The 7843-nt window shown below is 39.0% G+C and overlaps 1 non-coding gene across 1 annotated transcript; it reads left to right on the top strand.

Annotated features, from left to right (window-relative positions):
• Positions 1–5379: 5379 nt before the first annotated feature.
• On the top strand, positions 5380–5454 carry Trnat-ugu. The gene has a single exon. It is a non-coding gene; the product is annotated as a tRNA-Thr (tRNA).
• Positions 5455–7843: the final 2389 nt, after the last annotated feature.

Below are 7843 nucleotides of genomic sequence, written 5' to 3'. Positions count from 1 at the left end.
ACAGAAATTCTTTAATTGTGACACTAATTTACTTCCATTATATCTTATAAAATCAGAATAAACACAGTATCTCATAGATTTTTACCAAATACCGCTTCCATTTTTTGTTATCGTTTCTTCCATCCTCTTATGACTCACTGGAGAAACCTTTTCTAAAATATTCCTATACTAAAGTATTATGCTGTACAAAATCTCATGAAAGTCGATTCACTTATACAGTATGAGTCAGGAGGAAAGGTACATGCTTTGAGGGGTGATAGTATTAGTGATTCTGAACAAAAAACTTCATATGGATGTATGTCCAATTCAGAATGGTTTCCGGGACAGAATGCATTTAACATCACTTTTGTATGTTTTCCTTGAATAACTCAAAAACTGCACCTTCCATGGAAAAAATGTCACAGTGCAAAATTAAACTATATTAAATTTCCTATAAAAAGAAGGTCCTATTCATTTTTTCTCTAGAATTAACGGTTTTTGTGCAGAGAGCATGAGAATGTTGAAAAACTCGCTCGACATGCATGCACTGTAGCTTACATTGTTTTTGTAGGCCAATTTGAGGCAGCATACTGAGAGAGCAAGTTGAGACGAACAGTTGGATACTGGACACTTGTGGTCTACCAAGTCGGGAAACTACCTCGAATCGGTCTCACCCTCAAAGCATGTACCTTTCCTCCTGACTCAGCGTGTATACTACAGACAGGATAAGGGAAGAGTTTGACTATCTCAGGAAACACGAAAAATGAGACAGACAGCTGGGGTAAGCATTGTCACCACATAATGAATCCAACAAAGAATGATGAACCACCTACTTGTTAATTGCACAAGATATTAGTCCTAAATATTACATCAATGCTGAGATTTTGAATCACCAAGAAATTTCACCCCAACAGTTGTCCTGCCAATTCCACAGTTAATAGTACCTCTTGCTTCACATTATTTGATAGCTTACCACTAGCACCAATAATTTTTATTCCATAACATGCATCACAACTATACCCTCTGTGTTCTTAGTAGATTCAAAAAATGCCTGTGAAATGCCATTCAAATCATTACCACTGTAACACTTAATATGTACACCTTGTACACTTGCTGTTATTATAGGGTGCCACACTTCCTTTTTACTTACCACATGATCTTCTTCATACAACAAATCCTCATTAATCCTTTCCTTGGAATAACTATCATCCTGTTTACCAAACTAATTATCAGACACAGCCAAATGACACTCCTCATTACCACTCTCAGTAAACTCTAACTCTTCATTAGGCATAAATTATCTTTGTCAATTCTTCTTTACTTAACACATTGCCATCATTATCAATTATAAATTCAAATACCTCGTCCTCATCACTACTGGATTTGTCACTGCTATCATCATTACAACTACTGTCAGAACCAGACTCACTGTAACTTTCACTGTCCTCAAATACTTGGCTAATTAGTTGATCTAAAATCATCTTCTCCATTTCTGTTACTTGAATTTCTCCTACTATTTCTGTGCTCATTCTGGCTATCCTTCACCCAGCCATTCCTTGAATTTCTACTATAATTAGTCCTGTTAATTCTATTTATCTCAAATTCTCTCCCTGACTAATTATTGCCATCAAAATTCCTCTTACAGTCTTCCACTGAGGGCTTCATCCTCTCCACTTTATCAACATAATACAAGAAATTACTAATATTACCCCTAGGGGCAGGTACAAGCAATTCTCTAACTTTCTGAAGCAACTTAGTTTCTAAACCCATAATTAGTGATTCACTACCTAGCTCTTTGTCCAAATATTTCAATTTGTTTATCCAAAGCTGACATAAACCTTTCACAGCACCCTTCCTAGAGTTAAATCTCTCTCCTCCCCAAAATTAACTCAAAATTCTCTGCTGCTTCTCTTTGGACCAATGTTCACCTAAAAATGCTGCCTCAAAGGTTTTCCACACAGTACAGCCATCAGCTGCCCATCCATAAGCGTCCCCTTTCAAAAAATCTCTCACAAATGATCTTTTTCTCTTCGTCATTCCATGTTCCAGGGAAATCGTTGAATTCACTAATGAAATCCAGTGGATGCACTTCCTCATATGGTTCAAAATTATTAAATCCCTTACAACTAATAAATGATGGACTGTTTGGGACACTACATACTCTATGCTTTAGATTATGTACCTCTTCCATCTTTTTCTCCATTTCAGTCAACTTTAAATCTACATTTTTATTTACTTTTACCAGTTTTTCCTCTACCACAACTGCACACTTAGTTTCTACCTCCGTTTCTAAATCATTTTTAATCTGACCAATTTGGTTGTCAAGTTTAATCCTATTTCCAGCACAAAATTTCCTGGCTGCTTTGACTTCATCTTTACACTGTTTCTCGGAAGCCTTCACCTGCCTACTATAATCATCACAAAGTTTCTTTCTTCTGTACTTTTACTACTCATCAATGTTAGTTTCTCATTAGTGTTATGTACTACTTTCTTCATCTTTTCATCCCAGTCTTTAGTTACTGCCTCAACCTTCTTATTTAATTCTGAAAGATTAGAGCTGACTACCTGAATGTCCTTTTTAATTTCTTTCTTCAGTTCATCCTTTAAGCTAACCATATCAGTTCTAATGCTATGGTATCAGTCTTCTTTACCACCCTGTTAATGTCTTCTTTCATACCATTTTCCACCCTACTAATGTCTTTTTTCATACTACTAATGTCCTTTTTCATACTACTAATGTCTTCTTTCGTACTCATATTACTCATAATTTGTCTTAACATCACTTCTAATTTTCTGTCTGCCATAAACATTTGCCTTTGCTGACTTTTGCTATGAGATTCTTCCTCCTTAGCCTTAACTATTTCATCCACTTCAGCACTGTTTTCATCAATTTTGCTCACATCATCACACAATGTAGATGACATCCTTATCATCTCATCTACAACAGGACTTTCGTTCCCCTCATTCAAAGTTACGTGCATGTCTGGTTTATAACTACAATTGTTTACCGAATCAGACCCCATTAAGTCTTTTGGTTCATTTAAAAACTTAACCTCTATACCTTTGTTATCGATCACATCACTCCCCTGTAGTCCATTCTCCCCCATCACACTGCCTTGTTCGTTAAGGCCACTCATTATGTATCGCTTAATATAAAACGGTTTTTGCTATCAATTGCCTTACTTTTATTCATACTGCTGCTGCTGTGAATGTCAAATCAATTCGTCATCTGCACAGTTGCTGCAAGATGTAATTTTCTCAGTGATGCATGTTGCTTATCCCGGTCAGCTGTGTCCACCTGCGTGCTGCAAATACAATAGTCCTCACCTGTGTGCCAGATTTGCAATATGTTCTTTAAACTGTAAGGCATGTAGTGATATTCCTATTTGTGGCTAAACTTTCTTGCAATCAATGATGCTTTAGCAAACAAATTGTTGAAGTCCATAACAAGCGGGATGGGATATCTATCAGGCACTGTCCTTGCGTTTAGAACTCTGTGGTTGCTCCACAAATGCCATGTATTGTTTTTCTTCAAAACCATATGGAGTGGCAAGGTTGACTAAGGGTGTAATTATGTATGTCTATTTTGCTTCTGGATGCTCTCCTGTGCTGCAAAAAATTTCCCTGGTGTTAGTTGGTGATGCTTAGCAGCAACAACTGGTGGTTCAGACTATGTCTGAATATAATGCAACGCATCATGTTTGCACATACCTGGCTTATCAGGAGGTATGATTTCTGGAGATTCCTGTATAAAAGGAAGGTTGATGTGCATTTAATCTACTTCTGCTAATAACTAGAGCCTTCCATTGTAGAGATCAGCAGACACTAGAAAGTTGTGGAGGAAATCCCTCCCAATGATAGGTACTGTGACGTCAGCCACCATGAAGCTCCATTGAAGCTTCCTCTTCATACTGAGATCCAATTCTAGAGACTTTTTACCATAAATCAGAATATGTGAGTTGTTATCAGCTGCAATAATGGTGTTTTAGAAGTATTCTTGTGGCACAGGAGAACACAGAGCCCCAATGCCGTGTTCACTAGGAATGTGGGCACCTGACAATTTAGCCTTAAAATCCAGTCATTTTGAAACTCCCATCCCCAGAGGTTTGTGTGAAACCAGTTGTCAGCAACTATCTACTGACTTGTGCTGGAGGTTTACCAAGTCCTCATGTCTCCAAAACACAATTCCTAGAAGCTTCTGTTGTCAAATTTGTCCTTGAATGTGAGGCAGTGGGGCCTCATGTTGATCATTTTGGTTATTTCGTCCTTTAAAGTGGTATCAGAGTCCAGTACTAGTGTGAACTTCACTTGGAAACTCCCGCTGAAGTCATAGAGCTGTCAATACTTGAAAGAAGGTTGTGCCATTCATCTCTACAGCTTGCGAAGAACTACTGTGCAGAGAATGTTCAATCAACATCATCCTTACAGTGCTTGTTGATGAACCAATGCTTCCAACATATTGTTGTTGAATCTTTCCTGAAACACATTAACTTGGTATCTATTGTTTCAGACATCTCCAAAAGAACACATACCATTGGTAACCTTGCAGCTCTCGAAGAATGAAATTACAATGAAATCCAGACCATTAGCTGCTTACAGGCACTGATGAATATCAACAGGGACAGTTGAAAATGTGTGCCCCCACCAGGATTCGAACCCAGGATTCCTGCTTATGTGGCAGATGCTCTATCCACCTGGGCCATCGAGGACACAGAGGATAGTGCAACTGCAGGGAGTTATCTCTGGCATGCTCCCCATGAGACCCATATTTCCATCTTACTGTCCACACACTATATTTGTAGTGCCCCTGCCCACTATACTCATTACTCATGGCAGTCAATCTACCAATTCTCGTAAGAGTTTGAGCAATGTGAGTGCATCCGTACTGAAGAAGATCATTGGGTGCTAAGCCTTGTCTATATGAAGATGGTATCTGTTGTTTCGGACATGTCTGAAAGAACAGATGCCATTGGTAATCTTGCTGCTCCCAAAGAATGAAATTACAATGAAATACAGACCATTAGCTGTTTGCAGGTGTTGATAAATCTCAATGGGGACAGTTGAAAACATTTTCACCTGTCCCCGTTGATATATATATCAACACCCCTCAGCAGCTGAAGGTATTAATATATAATTCTAATTTCGTTCAGACATGTCTGAAAGAACAGACACCATATCCATATAAGTATATATTTCTGGCAACACTGGCTATGACCTTCTTCTGTGTGGATGCACGCATATTACCCGAACTCTTATGGGACTTGGTAAGAATGTCTTCCATGAATTATGAGTGTGTTGGGTAGGGACACTACGAATGTAATGTGTGGACATATATGGTGAGAATGTAGGTCTCACGAGAAGCATGCGTGAGATAGTCCCTGCAGTCACACTATCCCCTGTGCCCTCGGTGGCTCAGATGGACAGAGCATCTGCCCTGTAAGCAGGAGATCCCGGGTTCGAGTCCCGGTCGAGGCACACATTTTCACCTGTCCCCGTTGATATATATCAACACCCGTCAGCAGCTGAAGGTATTGACACATAATTCTAATAAGTTGGAAATGTGGGTCTCATGGGGATTGTGTCAAAGATAAGTCCTGCAGTCGCACTATCCTCTGTGTCCTCAAATACTGAGTCAGATAGAGCATCTGGCATGTAAGCAGGAGATACAAGGTTTGAGTCCTGGTCGAGGCACATGTTTTCAACTGTCCTCGTTGATATTTATCAATGCTTGTAAGCAGCTAATGGTCTGGATTTCATTGTAATTTCATTTCCTGAAACAATCAAAACTATAGCTGTCTTGAAACTTCCTGGCAGATTAAAACTGTGTGCCATACCGAGACTCGAACACGGGACCTTTGCCTTTCGCGGGCAAGTGCTCTGCAGAGTGAAAATCTCATTCTGGTATAGCTGTCTTGTCTTCTGACCCCTTGGCATGAGTGCAGATGGGGTGTCACTGAGATGAATCATTTGACATCTTCTTGCATGCTGCAAATGGTTGGGCTCCATGGGTGTGAGCAGAAATGTACATCTCCTGAAAACCTGACACAGTAGCCATGAGTGAAGGCTAGGAGGGAGAGTGACTAATCCAGTGTTAGTCTACTTCTACATCTATGTCTACATGGTTACTCTGCAATTCACACTTAAGTGCCTGGCAGAGGGTTCATTGAACCATTTTCATACTACTTCTCTACCATTCCACTCTCGATTGGCACATGGGAAAAAGGAACACCTTAATCTTTCTGTTCAAGCTCTGATTTCTCTAATTTTATTATGATAATCATTTCTCCCTGCATAGGTGGGTGTCAACAAAATATTTTTGCATTTGGAAGAGAAAATTGGTGACTGGAATTTCATAAATAGATATTGCCGCAAAGAAAACTGCCTTTGTTTCAGTGGCTGCCACCCCAACTCGTGTATCATACCAGTGACACTTTCACCCCTATTGCACGATAACATGAAACAAGATGCCCTTTATTGCACTTTTTCGATATCCTGTCGCATCTTCTAAGTGTTCTGCCAACAAAGTGCAGTCTTTGTTTTGCCACCCCCACAATATTATCTATATGGTCTTTCCAATTTAAGTTGCTTGTAATTGTAATTCCTAGGTATTTAGTTGAATTGACAGCTGTTAGATTTGTGTGATTTATTGTGTACCCAAAATTTATCAGATTTCTTTTAGTACCCATGTGGATGACCTTGCACTTTTCTTTGTTTAGTGCCAATTGCCACTTTTTGCACAATACAGAAATTCTCTCTAGATCATTTTGAAACTGGAATTGATTGTCTGATGATTTTACTAGATGGTAAATTACAGTGCCATCTGCAAACAATATAAGGGGGCTGCTCAGATCATCACCTAGATCATTTATGTAAATCAGGAACAGCAGAGGACTTATGACACTACCTTGCTGAATGCCAGATATCACTTCCGCTCTACTTGATGATTTACCATCTATCACTACGCACTGTGACCTCTCTGAGAGGAAATCACGAATCCAGTCACACAACTGAGATGATACTCCATATGCACGCAATTAAATTAGTAGTCGCTAGTGAGGAAAAGTATCAAAAGCCTTCTGGAACTCTAGGAATATGGAATCGATCTGAGATCCCTTGTCATCAGCACTTATTACTTCACGGGAATAAAGAGCTAGCTGTGTTGCACAAGAATGATATTTTCCGAATCCATGTTGGTTATGTATCAATAAGTCATTTTCCTCAAGGTGATTCATAATGTTCGAGTACAGTATATGCTCCAAAACCCTACTGCAAATTGAGGTCAGTGATATGGGTCTGTAATTCAATGGGTTACTCCAATTTCCTTTCTTGAATATTGGTGTGACCTGTGCTACTTTCCAGTCTTTAGGAACAGACTTTCCGTCAAGTGAGCGGTTGTATATGATTGCTAAGAAAGGTGCTGTTGTGTCTGCATACTCTGAAAGGAACCTAATTGGTATACCATCTGGACCAGAAGACTTGCATTTCTTAAGTGATTTGAGTTGTTTTGCAACACCTAAGATATCTACTTTTATGTTGCTTATGCTAACAGCTGTTTTGGTTTCGAATTCTGGAATACTTACTTTGTCTTCTTTCATGAAGGAATTTTGGAAAACCGTATTTAGTAACTCTGCTTTAGTGGCACCATCATTGGTAACATTTCCATCACTATTGCACGGTGACGGTATTGACTGTTTCTTGCCACTGGTGTACTTTATACATACGAAGAATCTGTTTAGGTTTTCTACCATATTTTGAGACTATGTTTCATTTGAGCTTCCATGAAACTCAGACTGTCTTGGGGATTTTGCATTCTTCTGAATTTGGCATGCTTTTTTTTTTTTTTATTTACTTCTGCAACAGTGTT

The sequence above is a fragment of the Schistocerca piceifrons genome, chromosome 6 (assembly GCF_021461385.2).
Source record: "Schistocerca piceifrons isolate TAMUIC-IGC-003096 chromosome 6, iqSchPice1.1, whole genome shotgun sequence".
Lineage (NCBI taxonomy): Eukaryota > Metazoa > Arthropoda > Insecta > Orthoptera > Acrididae > Schistocerca > Schistocerca piceifrons.
This window is presented reverse-complemented; position numbering and strand designations above follow the sequence as displayed.